The 16,440-nt window shown below is 36.8% G+C and overlaps 1 protein-coding gene across 4 annotated transcripts in view; it reads left to right on the top strand.

The window, feature by feature from the left end:
* The window catches only part of ADGRB3 (adhesion G protein-coupled receptor B3), an 811,989-nt gene that overhangs the window by 82,064 nt on the left and 713,485 nt on the right, over positions 1-16,440 (top strand). The gene's annotated exons all lie outside the window — the stretch shown is intronic.

Here is a 16,440-nt window from a genome sequence, read left to right as displayed (position 1 = left end):
GTCATGTTTTTTTAAGACATGTACTAAAGACATTTACATACATTTGTCCTGGTAATAGAGTCTTTTTTCTAGTCTTCTAATTGTCCTTGTGTTTTACTCTTCTAAGGGAATAGCACTTATAAAAATCTATTATATTGATAAGACCTATGCAGAATTTATGTATTTCAGTCTTTCCTTCAAATAATTTGAACTAAATTTTATTTATTTATTTGAACTGAATTTTATTTATTTTTTTGGTAGTGCTTTCCTAGCACGGCGCCCATCGCAGTAATCGTGTACATTTTTATATGGCATACAATCTGTGCGATGCCTGCGATTTAGGGTTTTAAATCGCAGGCATCGTATGAAAAACAGTACTATAGTTAGCTACGATGAGTGCGATGTGATGACTGCGATGTATGCGTTTAAATCGCATGCATCACACTCATCGAGTCACTTGTATGGATTGTATGCAGTTGTAGATGTACAATGAATGCGATGGGTGCGATATACTATGGTGTATGTATGCCCCCTATACGTACAAATTGTCTAATCACCCTAAAGGGTGCTTTTAAGCACCCAAATGGCTGCTTACAATGTTAAATGCAGCCCCACATCAACCCCCCGGGTGCTGTTAAGCACCCAAATGGGTGCTTACCATGTTCAATGCAGCCCCACGCCAAATCCCCGCTATAAACGTGAACCCGAAGCGTGACGAGCGGCAGCGGTACGCGTCCTCCGACCTTTTCATACCCCCACTATCCACATCGGCGTGGAGTTGAGAATAGAAAGTGGGGCTGCACTCGCCACACTTTCTATTCTCAACTCCACACCGACGTGGATAGTGGGGGTAGGAAAAGGTCGGAGGACGTGTACCGCCGCCGCTCGCCACGCTTCGGGTTCACGTTTATAGTGGGGGTTTGGGGTGGAGCTGCATTTAACATCATGGTTGCAATGTGCAATAGCGCATAACAACATATGTGCCATATGTTGCTATCTGTTATTGCACATTGCAACCACAGTTAAACATTCAAAGTTTCATTACAATTATTAACGTTTTCAACACTCTAACACTCTAAATGTAATTAAAACAGACGACACATTGAACATTTTATTTTTTTAAAATATTTTTTAGATGTCACTATGCAGAAAAAGGGTAGTGATGGGCCTGTGAGCGCCAAATGTATGAAATCGCGTAAATCGCGTCCATCGCATACATTGTATGTATGTTTACAGTACGAGTGATGCGATGCATGCGATAAAAATGGGTACGATGAAAAAAATCACTGTAGTCGCATTAATCGCAAGCATCGCATGCATCTTGTGGTGCAGAAACACATAAGATGCATATGATGCTTGCGATTAATGCAATGCTAATCGTGGGCGCCGTGCTAGGAAAGCAGTACCATTTTTTTATTTAAATTTTATGAAAAACTATTTAATTTAAATGTAATATATTATTATTTGGTACTTGTGTAGTTTCACGGCACCACTAGATCGCATGCGATTTACTATCCATTTCATTAGCCCACTATCCACTAGGGCATGGAGTTGATTATATATAGTGGCGAACGCACATGGAATGTATTTGATGGAATTGCATGCAAATGGCATGCAATATCGCCAGTTGCTTTGAAACAACATCTTTGTCCGCTCGCCACGCTTCGGGCTCACCACACTATATAAAATCAACTCCACGCCCTAGTGGATTGTGGGGTAATGAAATGGATAGTAAATCGCATGCGATATCGCATGCGATTTGACATTCGATATCGCATTCATTACTATCCATTTCATTACCTAGTGGCGCCGTGAAACTACACAAGTACCTATTATTTTGTTTATTAATAAAATTATGATATTTGAATAAGGATAAACAGTGCAAAATTAAAATTTGAAACATGATTTAGCCATTGTAAGAATCTTAAAAAAACTGCTAACAACAGTGCACCACCATTTAACTGCACCACCATTTAACTGTGTGCTATGTGCTGCATGTGAACTCTTGTGGTTATTCTTGAAGTAGTGGACTTTAAGATTAATAATATATCATTTTACAGTTTAGAAGAATGTTGAAATGTCCATATTTTGGCACATTTGTCCTGAAGAACATTTTTCACAGCTTAATAAATACAGCACATGAATTCTAAAAATATTTGTTGTGGCTGTACCATACATTTTACAATACAAATGTGATTTTTTTTTCTACATTCAACCATGACAAATAGAGGAAATTAAGTTATTGTTCTCCTTTCTCTTTAATTTGCTGTAACAAATATGTGACTAACACAATTTCAATAGTCATTTGCAAGCTTAATGTGAAGATATGATTCAGAAGAGAAAAAAGGAATTCTGATATGTCACATTGTGTAGTGAATAGTGATATGATGATATAATCTATAACTATAATATAAACATAAGGAGATGTAAATATTTGAATAAGATTTCTGCAATAATATAAACAATATACACCATTCAAATGTATATTCAATTTACATATTCTTCATTAGTTTTACATAAACTAATTGAATAACTACAATGGCAACATATTTAACGCTTTGAGTGCCATGTGAATTTGTCAGTAAGATGTGAAAATTGCCAAGCAAACATTTTTTTTCATCATAATGACCTGTAATGTTTACCTTATATACGAAATATAATCTTTTTTTACACTACATTTTTGTATTAAAATTTATATAACAAATGTCAGCTGTGCTGGCATTTTTTTCAGATATTTTGAACATCTCTCACAGAAGGTTTATATATTTTATTGACAGAACAATATTTTCAAGCAGTTAAAAACATTTTTCTTGATTAGGAATTTAAAATAACTCTGCTCTTTACTTGTTTCCTCTATTTTGTTTTCATTTTGCTTTACCCTGTTAACAAGAAAATAATAAAATATATATACAGTTTGATCAATTTTATATTTGACTCTGAATGTTAAAGTCCGGATTACAACATTCCAAATCTAGGAAATGCAGAACACTTATTGCTTTCCACATAAATGAAAACAGTGAGGGAGAACATGAACACTGCAGGTACTTCTACAATTAGGTAATAAGGCAATCAATTCACCATATGAATCTAATAGCAGGACATTGAATGAAAATAGAATTTTATGGAACATAACATAAAATATTATTTGTTCTATAGTTTCTAGGATTGTCAATATATCTCACATTTTAGAAAAATATTGAAAATTGAACACGTAACTTAAAATATCTAACATTCAAATAACAGTTGAATGTAGAAAAATGACTATAAGCATTGCTGTAATTATATATGAAGTGGCATGAAAAAGGTTGACATGGGGAAAAGGTTGACACAAACAAAAGGTTGACATGGGTTTTTCATGTCTATGTCGACATTGGTCTACATGTATACTGTATAAGTGTACTATATTCCCTCCCATGGCTCGCCTTGCTTTGCGTGTGGTGCCTCGCTGTGCTTGGCAGACTATTATATTCTCCCTCTATGTCCACTATGATGATAAAGTATGAACAAGTCATTTTTAAAAAAACTCATGAAAAATGCCCATTGACCCGTTGACCATGTCAACCTAATGCATGTCAACCTTTTTCAAGTGTTGACCTTTTGACTGTTGATCAATAGTGGTCAACCTAATGACCGCATACCATTTTCCTGTATTATTCAGCTCAGACAATAGTGAAGGTAAATAATGTATTTTCACCTGAAAAACTTCCCTAAATTTATGCTTCAACTGCTTATAAATGTGGTGCCATATTATTGAGGGTAGCAGGCAGCTATTCTTCCACTACCCATACCATTTTATGTCAAAGCCAGTGGCGGTAGCAGGAGCATGCAAAAGCATGCTCATACTACCGTTAGCTTTCAATGGTGATATGCCGACTGTGGACGGTGGTTTTATGCCGCTAGCTATTTGCATTGTGGCAGTGCCAGGATATGTTGCATCATGCAGTAATATTACAACTATATAAACCTTGGACACATAGTGTGAATATCATTGTATACAATATTTGTGAATACTTTGTGAATAAAATGGAGTTTGCATAATACAGTGCATGAAATTAATTGACGTCATGTACACCTTACAGTATACTCACCGGGTGAATTCAATTGCGCATGGCTTCTATCTTGCTGGCAGATTAATCCGTACATTACCGCAATTTTTTTTTTTTTGGGGGGGGGGGGGGGGGGGGGGAAGGGGTGCTTTCCAATTAGAGTTAAAAGACTGCCTGGAAAGTTGATAAAACAATAGTATATGTTGAGCGCTGAAGCAATTATCCCATTTCAGCAGCTGTCTAAATGGGCTTACTTAGTTCCCACAAACATACAGATAGTGGTAGATGCTCAATTAGTTCAGTAGCATTTCCCAGGTGCATGAGGGAGGGGTTAAATACTGGGTAAGTAAAACAAGACATTTTTTCCCTCAGCACACTGAGCAATGCTAGTAACCACTCTAGAACACTACATGATAATAGAATTCAGAGATATTGGTTACATATACCTGCGCAGGTGTATGCTATGCCCTCAAGCCGCGTCAAGGCTTCTCTGTATATTGGGGGTCCCTAGCGCTATATCTAGGTGCAGGGTGCGGCACCCCAAAAAACCATCATAAGCTGGGAAGCCCAGTGCGGCATGCCAGTGATATACTAAGTGTTAATAATTAGTGATAGGAAGCCGAAGCTATATAAAAAAAAAAGAGAGATAAATGAATGTAATTAAAATAGGATAGAGATAGTGTTAGTGAGGGAAAAGTGTTAATAGAATGTAAGGGCATGCCGCACTAAAGCCACCCAGCCCATCCAGTCCAGGAGCACCGCACCCCACACCACCGTTACCCTAAATTGGGTCTACGATTAACCAGCAAGGAGCCACATGATAATGGCTCCTTACTTGATATATCCAAACTAAGAGCTACCTACCTTGGAGCAACTCCAGACTACTCCATGTGGCATATCAGGACCCACATCTCCTCCTAATATGGGCTCCCTTCTGCCTCTAAACCCCAGACTACTCCATGTGGCATATCAGGACCCACATCTCCTCCTAATATGGGCTCCCTTCTGCCTCTAGCTTTCAATGGTGATATGCCGACTGTGGACGGTGGTTTTATGCCGCTAGCTATTTGCATTGTGGCAGTGCCAGGATATGTTGCATCATGCAGTAATAATACAACTATATAAACCTTGGACACATAGTGTGAATATCATTTTATACAATATTTGTGAATACTTTGTGAATAAAATGGAGTTTGTATAATACAGTGCATGAAATTAATTGACGTCATGTACACCTTACAGTATACTCACCAGGTGAATTCAATTGCGCATGGCTGCTATCTTGCTGGCAGATTAATCCGTACATTACCGCAATTTTTTTTTTTTTGGGGGGGGGAGGGCTGCTTTCCAATTAGAGTTAAAAGACTGCCTGGAAAGTTGATAAAACAATAGTATATGTTGAGCGCTGAAGCAATTATCCCATTTCAGCAGCTGTCTAAATGGGCTTACTTAGTTCCCACAAAAGCAGATATAGGAAAGACGTAATAAAAAGTGCTAGAAACCGAATAATCAAATATAGCCATCAAAACATTATACTAATAAAAAAGAATTTAAAATGAAATAAAGGCAAAACAAAAAATAGAGAGATTTTAATCAAAATAATAACAATTTAGTCACATTAATCTTGGAATCATATCAAGCTTACCACTAGTGTATGGCCACAAAGATTATTTGTTAGCAGGCAGTCTGTCAGGTGTTAAATGGTTAAAAGCACATTCTCCAGGATTTTCGCCATATATGGTTGAAAGGAATCCATTCAACGTAAGTATAAACCAGATAAAAAAATGTAAGTATTAAACAAGCAGCCTGATAGCAGGTTTTAGACATATATGGTATAGTTTCCCCTCTGCATTGTGGACCGCAAGTGTACAACAGCACTTTTAGCCGATGTCCAGAAGTTTCCAGGAGACACTAAACTTGTGGCTTTCCACCATAGTTTCGAGCCGCCAATGCGGATGCTGGCTGGCAACTGTTAATAAGTCAAAAATGTGTTGGACTGATGCATTTCCAACACGTGATCTTTGATAAAGCTGCTGACGCACAGAGATGGTTAAATGCGTCAGCGTTGGGGAATGTTTAGGGATCATTCTGAGCCAAGACTGATGTTAATCTGGGAATTACATTATTTCCTTTAATACATTTTTAGGTGCAATAGGATTGGTTTTGATAAGACTTTAAATGGACTTGTTATATCAGCAATGGGGAGATCTGTAATTTTACACTAGTTTAGAACTTGTAATAATTTACACTTTGCATATCCTGGAAAATAATGATACAGTATATACTGTATATAATGTTAACATAGTAGTTAACAATGCACTGTATATGTACAGAACTTTGTTCAGGCACCGCAAATCCTGATCCAGTAGACTTACTATATTATTGCCTTTCATAGATAGCATACAGTACACACATACACTACAGAAGCCAGATACACTACAAGTATTTGTTTAAACTGTGAGAAGAAACCAGAACTGTGGTAATCAAAATTTAAACCAAAGAATTCTAACAGCTGTAACACTGTGCAACTACCATCTTTTTCTACTGTTTTTCCATTCTTGTGCTTTGACTATTTTAATGAATTAAATATTAAAGTATAATAATGATCTGCTTAAAATTTGGATATATATATATATATATATATATATATATATATATATATATATATATATATATATTGTAATAGATGACATTATTCTCTTGTGACATTAGAGAGATTAATGCGATATGCTTCTTCAGGCTTATGACATGTAAGCCTTTCCAAGCATCACATTCATTTCTATAAAATAAGATATACTGTAGTATAAGCTTGAATTTTAGAGCCATCATGTATGAAAAAAAAGTTCTTGTACGTCAGTTGCCATTTATAACTTTCTGGAAGAAAGCATATACACCAGTTTCATTTCATAATGTTCAGTGGTCTTTACCAACTCATACTACTAGTACATAGTGGGACTTTGTCTGACAAATAGTTTATGTTACAGCTTGCTCATTTAATGCCACATTTACTAGATTTTACTAATAGTTGTGGGTGTTAAATCTTTTTTATAAGGTTTAGCACTGCTATTTGTTTTCAAATTTAAGATATTATTCACCTACTTATCAAGTTCAAAAAGAGATTATAATTTTCTACTTCCATCACGGCAATGTACGTTATCATAATAGGATCACATATATTAGTTTTGATTAGATGTAAAATAAATGGAATTGTAGTACGTTGCAAGGTTTTATGAAAAGAAAATTCACTGAACCATATTCTAACTGTTCAAAAAAGGCATAATTGAAACATAGAACTCATCCCCTTCTCATTACCTTAAATTACACTCCTCATTGATTTTTATAGCTCTATATGTAATTATCAGAAATGTGGAATGCCATACTATATCCAAGTGATCGTGTTTGTTCTCCTGAGAATGCTATATATGATATGACCCATCATTACTAGAAAATACATAGAAATTGAGATTTTTTTCTATCTCCTTATAAGACATATACATGTTTTACAACAATAAATTCCCTGGCTACGTTTCAAAAGATTGTTTTACAGGTTGTTTTTGTTTACTTTGTTTTTCTGTTATTCAGTGGGTTTTTCAATTATATAAGGTGGGTATATATAGGCAGATAAAATGCTTGTCAGACTGACAACTATTTTATATGACACTACAGATATCACAGTCATATACTTTGAGATCTTTCACAGTTCATTGGCTGTGATATTGGTGTTCTGCCTTTGGGAAGGATTCATTTCCCAATTCATTCCCATGTGAAGGAGCAAGGGAACTGTCCATCGGTTGGCCATGTTAGGACATACACTGCTCTATGCTGCTGAAATGAAACTTTGGAAATATTGAATCAGAGGGACACATTTTGGACAATCCGGCATGTTTGACAAATCAATATTAATGAATAAATCAATTATCTTTCAGATCAACTGATATCAGGTGGATTAGCCATATAATTGTATTATGTACAATATGGACAGCATTATTTATTTTTCAATACAGATGCCTACAGAAACTATACAGGCATTTTTGTGGCAATGGACAAGTCACAGGCAAACCATTTTGAACATTTCAAATTTGGCCTCTTCACATGTTTATTCCATCAATTTTCAGACAAAATGCACAGTCCACTACATAAACATTATTAGCAACGTGTAAAGATACAAGATATAGTTTGGTATTGGCCAATTAAATGAAAACAGGAGCAGTATGATAAAGGTTTTTTTCAGTATGAATGAGAGAAAATATGAATCATAATAAATCTATTGAAAATTTATTATCCATAGTTTTACATTACAAACGTTAAAACAAAGAATATTCTTATGCTTGATTTGTCCCTGAGAACCCCTACCCCCCACAGTCGATCTTGGTGAGCTGGAGAAGCCTTTTAATATGCTCAAACTGTAAAATCTTACCCCACTGGAAAGATCCCTGGCCCAGATGGCTTCACTATTACCTATTACAAGGCCTTCAAAGAAAAGTTGCTTACTACTAAAGGCCTTTAACACTGTCTCTAACCAGTCCCCTTTCAATAGCCAGTCATTAGAAGCTCACATCACAGTGATCCCAAAAGAAGGCAAGGACCCCTCCCTCTGCCCCAGTTAACGCCCCATTTCCCACATTAATGTTAAATTATTCGCCAAACTTTTGGCAAACAGTCTTAAGACCTTCCTCCTGGCAGTTATACATAATTATCAGGTTGGGTTTGTTCCAGGCCGTGAGGCCCAGGACAACACCTCTAAAGTTCTGGCCCTCATTCATCATATCTCCACAATGACTGCCCCTGCAATTTTACTGTCTACCAATGCTGAAAAGGCATTTGATCAGATTGACTGGAGTTTCATATCCGGTGTGCTAGATCTGGGTCTGGGCCCCATCGTTTTCCAGCAGATCCTCTCCCTATACTGGTCCACATTAGCTAAGGGTAGAGTCAAATCTCTTGGTCCATCAGGCACACTCAGCACGACTCTAACAGCTTTTGAGATCCTATGTGCTAGTAAGTCCCCTCATACCACAGTATCTATTTTATATATAATCTACTTCTGGAAGATATGAGCCTTGTTCTCCTGTACTTTACTAAAATGTGGGATTGAGAATTAGTTGAAGAAGTTGGAGAAACCAACTGGATTAAAATTTTCCAATTAGCAAACGCTTGTTTCCCTAGTGTTGGGGTCTGGGCGACCCAATATAAATTATTGTCCTAAGATGGGCATCGGGGTTCTCTAATATATGCTCGCGGTGCTCTAGGGTGCCTGGAAACCCATTCCACATATGGTGGCAATGTCCTCGCATACTTCCATTTTGGTTTGAGGTTCTTAAAATGTTTTTGATCAATGTGGGGGAACCGGCCCCTACCAACCCACTGTTTTGGCTGTTACAACATTCCCCTGTACCCCTCTCGAGATATAAATAATCCCTGTTATGCCATCTGAATAATGCCACTAAATCAGTCATCCCGATAAGGTGGCACTCTCCCTCACCTCCAACAGTTAAAGATTGGTTTAATAAAATAGATTTTTATATGAAAATGGAGGATATTTTGTCTTCTGTGGATGACAAAGATGCAGTATTTAGAGACATATGCTTCCACTGGATGGATTTCAGGGATTCAAAAACCTTTAAGGATGTCATTCCATGTGGACTATCTTCTGGGTCACCATACACTGAGACTATCCACCTTGTCCTAGTTCAGCTCTGGGTTAGAGCTTTCCTATCCTACTTCCCCCTCATTCTTTATTATTTATTGATCCTCTTTCTTTCCCATATACCTTTCCATTTCACTTTTCTTTTACATTCTGTTTGTATACATTGGTTTAATTTTTGTCTGCTGATATGTGAGTTGTGATATATGTATACCACAAATTATTTGTATACTTTGCTACTGTAAACCAATAAAATCAATTTGCACTAAATAAAGAATATTCTAAATATAGTGTTAATTTTTATTCAGTTGGAAAAAATAGGGTTGCAAGAGTCTTTTGAAAAGTTTTCACACATAGTCAAATGTGAAAGTAGACAATTGCTTATACCCTTGATCTGGCAGTAAATGCTACAGGCAGAGAAAAGATAAATGTTTTTTCTTATGCTAGTAATACCCTGTTTATATAAGCGCATGGAGTTTCTATATCCTCCTGACATATCATCCATTAACTATAAATGGAGATGTACAGATCCATTTTGAGGACACCATATGAGGGAAAAAAGCATAATGTTTCAGGTCCACATATAATATTTCTATGTCTAACTTAAAAGGCAAAAAAAAACACAATTAAATGTTTGACTTTTTTAGGTAATGAAACATTTTATAGAAAATCTAGTTCCAGATCTCTTGTTGAGACATTTAATAAATATCACAATTTAAGATTTCCTAATATTCTTACTTATCAAGTAATAAAGGGATAAAGCGTATATTGGGTAAAAAAAAAATGTTAGTAGAAATCTTCAGAATTAAGAGCATCTATATATTATTTTTTTTCATTGAAAAAACATTGTTGCATATTAAAAATACTGTACAAATTACAAAAATATATTATAATTACATTTATAAATTCGTATTAAAGTTTTAGGAGAAAGTATTCAGATAACAGCCATAGGTAAAAGATAAAGTACCAACCAATCCGCTCTTTTCAAAACAGTTTTTTCAAATTTTTGGTGAGAAATCTCTAGTTTTTTTAAAGAGGCAATCATTTACACTGCAAAATCAAACTGGTTTTGCAGTGTAAATGATTGCCGCTTTAAAAAAACTGGAGATTTCTCACCAAATCTCTCACTTTCTGAAACTCTCATCCTATTAAATCTCACCCTAAAGATATACTCACTTCCAGTATCAAAGATATATGTTATTTAAAAAAAAAAATATATTCCCTTGACTAGATTACAATTTGGACATGAACACAGATGTCACTGAACCTATGCCTCTGTTGAGTAACTGTCTTATTGAAACTATAATAAAACATAAAATTTTTGAACAACAGTAAGAACTGGGCGAAATGTAATGGGGTGCGATTTTTTAGACAAAAAAAAAATCGCACCAAATCGCACCTTTAAAAATAAAATTTTTTGCCACGAATTCACATATGTAATGAGATGCGAAATTTGCGGCAAAAAAATGTGATTTGCCGTGATTTCGGGCGATTTTTAGTCATGAAAATGTGCGCATTTTCAGTCATGAAAATGTGCGCATTTTCATAAATGCGATTTTGTGCTAAAAAAAAAAGTTTAAAAAAAAACGGCGTTGGGGTCCCCCCTCCTAAGCATAACCAGCCCTGGGCTCATTGAGCCGGACCTGGTTCCAAAAATACGGGGGACAAAAAGCATAGGGGTCCCCCGTATTTCTGAAACCAGCCCCGGACTCTTGGACCGGTCCTGGTTCCAAAAATACGGGGGACAAAAAATCTGGGGGTCCCCCGTATTTTGAAACCAGCACCGGGCTCCAACAGCCCGTGGTGTCATGCCACAGCCGGGGGACACTTTTTATACAAGGTCCCCCGGCCAAAACATGAGCACCGTGGCTGGTCAGCCTTGGACGGGGTACCTGGAGGAGTGGAGACCCCCCAATAAAGGGGTCCCCCCCCCAGGCTTCACCCGTCCAGGGCTGAAGCCCGGGGATGTCACCGGCGTCCGTGGCCAGTGGACGCCGGCCTGATAGGGTTAAATCGATCATACGTTACATTGCTTTATACCGGAGAACTACAAGTGCCAGCAGACCTCCCCCGCATGCTGGGACTTGGAGAACCACAAGTCCCAGCATGCGGGGCATTAATGGGCCCGCTGGGACTTGTAGTCCACCTGTAAAAAGAATGTTTATAAAAAACACACACAGAGAAGTAAAAGTTTATTACACACACACCTCACTTTTAAACCAGCATACTTACCATTCCTGGATCCAGCGCTGGTCTGGCTGCTTCACAGCCGGCTCCCCCCGCACTGACAGGCAGCGGGGAGAACCGGCTTTCTCCGTTGCCTCTAACAGCTTCTGTAGCGCTGTCCCAGTGCTACAGAGGCTGAGAGCGTGATTGGCTGAGCTATGCATCTCCATGGTGACGCATAGCTCAGCCAATCAGGACTGAGCTATGCGTCTCCATGGAGACGTATCGGCCAATCGCGCTCTCAGCCTCTGTAGCGGCTGTTAGAGGCAACGGAGAAAGCTGGTTCTCCCCGCTGCCTGTCAGTGCGGGGGGAGCCGGCTGTGAAGCAGCCAGACCAGCGCTGGATGTCTAAAAAATCGCACCCTATTACATTTCGCCCCTGATGTTCAAAATGTGAAGGACTGTGGACATATTAGGTTGAGTTTTGTTCCAATACACTTAAACTCATAATTGCATGCATTATGTAAAACATAAAAAATAAAACAAACCCAACTATAAAATGTACAGTGGTTTTAAAGTTGATACTGTAATTAGTACTGTACCTGCAATGTTTAATAAAATAAACAAAACATTACCTACCACTGTGTTATATTTGATAATAAATCATTTAATGTGTTAGGCATACACAACATATAGAGTAAAAATAAAGCTTTGATTTCTCATTACTGTAATTTGCTTAAAATTGACAAATTCCTCAATGTAAATATCTCATGAATTGTTTATATTGTAGATTCTTATACTGCTTTCACACTGCAACCCTTCTTTCAACCCGTTTTTGTAAATGTTTCATAAAATGGGTCACAAGCCAGTTAAACCCCTTTCACATTGCATGTTGTAACCAGTATATTACTGTTTCAATACCATTTTTGTACCTTTCACATTCAACCCGATTCACCCTTAAAAAAAACGGCTTCTTTGCAGTAAAACTCTGTTGTGCACTTCCTGCTTGTGGCGGTGACAAGATGCAGGGAGACAACCAATGACCCTTATGCAGATTATAATGTGTAGCAAAAACCAGTTCTGGGCCATTCAGACTGCAGGAGAAACGGCTCAGAACTGTGTAGGATCCTGCTTTTAAAACGTTTACAAATGCCGGTATTCTGTAACCGGTAAATTGACTGGGGACCTTTCACATGGCAGCTGGTACCATTTCAAAATGCTGAAAAAACGGCAATATACCGGCTTACAAGTGCAATGTGAAAGGGGTATAAGATTGTAGATTCTTATACAGGATTAGAAACATGTGAAAGTATTCGTAAATCATGGTATAATATCCATTCTCCACTTAAACAAATTATTTAGTGACATAATTCAGAAACACAGCATTGAATGGGTCAAACAACATTTTGCTTTTAAGTTATTTACTATACTCTGGTGCCACATGAATAATTTGCAATAGAAGTGACTTGTGTGATGAGTTCCCACATGTCCCAGTTTTCATAAAATAGTCCTGATTTTTGTTGCCCCTGGAAAACTAAAGCATAACATTAAATGATAATTTTCCAAAACACAAATTTCTAAAATAATTTGATTAATTTCAATTGTGGAATCTTGTTTCTAAACAATTGTCTTTTGACTATAGTACATGAAACTTATTTTTACCAAAATACCCAGAATTAAATAAGGCTTTAAAACGCTGCCCCAGAGGTAGTAGTAGTAGTAGTAGTAGTAGTAGTAGTAGTAGTAGTAGTAGTAGTAGTAGTAGTAGTAGCAGCAGTAGTAGTAGTAGTAGTAGTAGTAGTAGTAGTAGTAGCAGTAGCAGCAGCAGTAGTAGTATCAGCAGTAGTAGTAGTAGTAGTAGTAGCAGTAGCAGTAGTAGTAGCAGAGCTGAATTTCCCATTAGGGGCGGCACATGTTTGGGGGCGGCACTTGGATGCCTGTGATAGTATTGTCAGCCCAAAATGTACATATAACAGCATGTACTAAACTATATTCCATGTATAAATGGATAGGACATGCAGATACTGCCCCTGTAAACTGTCCTACATAGTAAATATGTATTCATAATAAAGGAACATGTCACAGTTTGTGGCTTTTTTAAATAAATCTATTATATTGGCTATTATCAAATGAGGGCTTATAAGTGATCAATAAAAATAATACAATTAGGCGGGGGGGCGTGGAAACATTATTGTTGTGCCTAGGGGCACCCTCATCCCTAAATCCGCCCCTGAGTAGTGGTAGTAGCAGTAGTTAATTTTTCTTCAAGAAATACTTGGCAAATAAGCGATTGCAAGGTACTCTATACAACTCCGAATCTGTCCCTGTATCAACTGGCTAGAAATGATATCATCTGTAGAAATAGTTCCCAGCTATACTGTTTTGTCATTAATAAAAATAAGTAGGTCATTATTATTTATGCAATTTTTGTATGAATTGAATTCTCTGTGAAAAAGGGACCAGCATTAATAATTTAAAATGTAATATGTCTAACCCATTTATCCCTTTCACCTTATAGAAGAGGTTGTGATAAAATAGTTTTATTTTAATGCATTCTGTAATTTCATCTGTCATGTCACATTTGCTCATCCTAATGTAAAAGTCTTTACTAAAAGAGAAGAAAACAGCAAAAAAAACAGATAGGCATTGTCAAAGTACATGAAATATTTAGAGGAGAACTGTACACATTTACTGCATTGTTAATTGATTGTGGTTTTTGTGGCAGAAGCTGATTTAAGATTGAGAAATATGATATATCTCCACTGTGCTTGTGGTGAAACATTAGTTCTGTTCTCATGTATTGCATTAAGTGCACTGAAAATACATGAATCCCTAACAGGTTTGGTACAGTATGTAATTTAACATGTGAATACAGTATGTTCTTAATTTTCAATGCATTATGAATCTTTGAAATAGTGTATTTATGCTGTTTTGCTTGTAGATTATTTTTATAATAATTTACACCTTTATTTTTCTATAAATTACAAATTTAGAACAATAGTCAATTTATTTATGTAGTTACTTACTTGCTTATGTATTTACTATAGTATACAGTATAAGTGAATCCAAAAGTAGTATATAGCAGAATACAAGGAAATAGATTTACTCCTAACATGTAGAGAAATCCTCCACTACTAATCTTTTTATATTAGCAGTTTTTTTCTCATTTTACATAGTTATGCCACCCATACACGGGCCGATGTATGGGTCTAATGAGATGCGCATATCCCATCGCACACCATGTAAAGTATGTGTGTGCTGCCCATACTTTTATTAGCTAGATTGCATTAAATCTAGTTCATCTACTTCAAAATCACATGTGTTTTGAACTAGATGCTATACTAGATTTTATAGCATCTAGTATGTATACTAGATGCTATACTAGATTGTATGCACGGTGTGCATTGCACCATGTATGGACGGCATAAGTCATATATTTGCAAACATGTTGGTATTAAGCCTGAGCTAGACTTCTATTGTACTATAGAACCTGGATTAAAGTCTATATATGAAAGCACTGGTGACATTGAATCACAGTAAAAGAGGTCGTGAATGCTGGAAATCAAGAAGTTGAGATGCAGAGAATGAATTTGTTGAAAATATGATATTTTTTTACTGTATTTTGATATAGTTTCCGGTATCTTGGGAACAAATGAAATTGATTTCAGTTCATTGTTATGGGAAATCAATTTTTTGTTTAGTATGTTTCCAGTTAGCACTCCCTGTTCTCAAAAATGAATGAGCAGTACTATACAATCACCTGATACAGTATTACAAATAGCACCAATTGTGGATTTTCCACTAGGCCTGAGAGGCACATGCCTGGGAGCACCATTTGCTGGGGGGCAGAACAGCAGTCTACCTACTCTGTTCCAAAGCATCTGATTGGGTAGGGTCATAACTAGGATGACACTGTGAAAGTTTTGCATGGGCTTCTTCATTACCACCAGTCCAGGCATCCTGAAGGGTTGACCTTGCACTCAGTTGAGAGCAATTGCATTAACTGCTTTCACTGGGTGGCAACCAATGACACAATACCACTAAAACAACATTACACATTACAAAACCACTAAAACAACATTACAAATTATACACTGCTACAATGTGTCACATGTAACACATTGTAACAGTGTTTGTTATGAGTGTCAGTACTCAGTGTGTCTGCTTACAGTGGAGGAAATATGCCACTGTATGATGCTATAATGTGTGAGCAGGAGCCACGGCAGCTGCTTATGGAACAGGAAGACAGAGGCCTCCTATTGAAGGTGGGTGCACTTTGTATTCTAAACTATAGGAAGGGTGGGGCAAATTATATTCTATATACTTTAAAAGGCACATTACTGTATATTTTATAAGGAGGGTAAGCACATTACATTCTATACTAAAATGATTAGAGAGGTACATTTTACTCTATACTACAGGGAGGGAAGTGGCACATTAAATTCAATACTATGGAGAGTGGGGAACATATTTTATTTTTTTGTAGAGTGATAATTTGTGTGGGGGTGGCCTAATCTCTAAATGGGCCTCTAGTATTTCAGCAAATGAACCTGCTGTTTTTATCGAACAGTGTAATACTTTCATTATTTACAGAAATGTTCCCCT

Source organism: Crinia signifera, chromosome 3 (assembly GCF_055691185.1).
Source record: "Crinia signifera chromosome 3, ASM5569118v1, whole genome shotgun sequence".
NCBI classification, from domain to species: Eukaryota; Metazoa; Chordata; class Amphibia; order Anura; family Myobatrachidae; genus Crinia; species Crinia signifera.
This window is presented reverse-complemented; position numbering and strand designations above follow the sequence as displayed.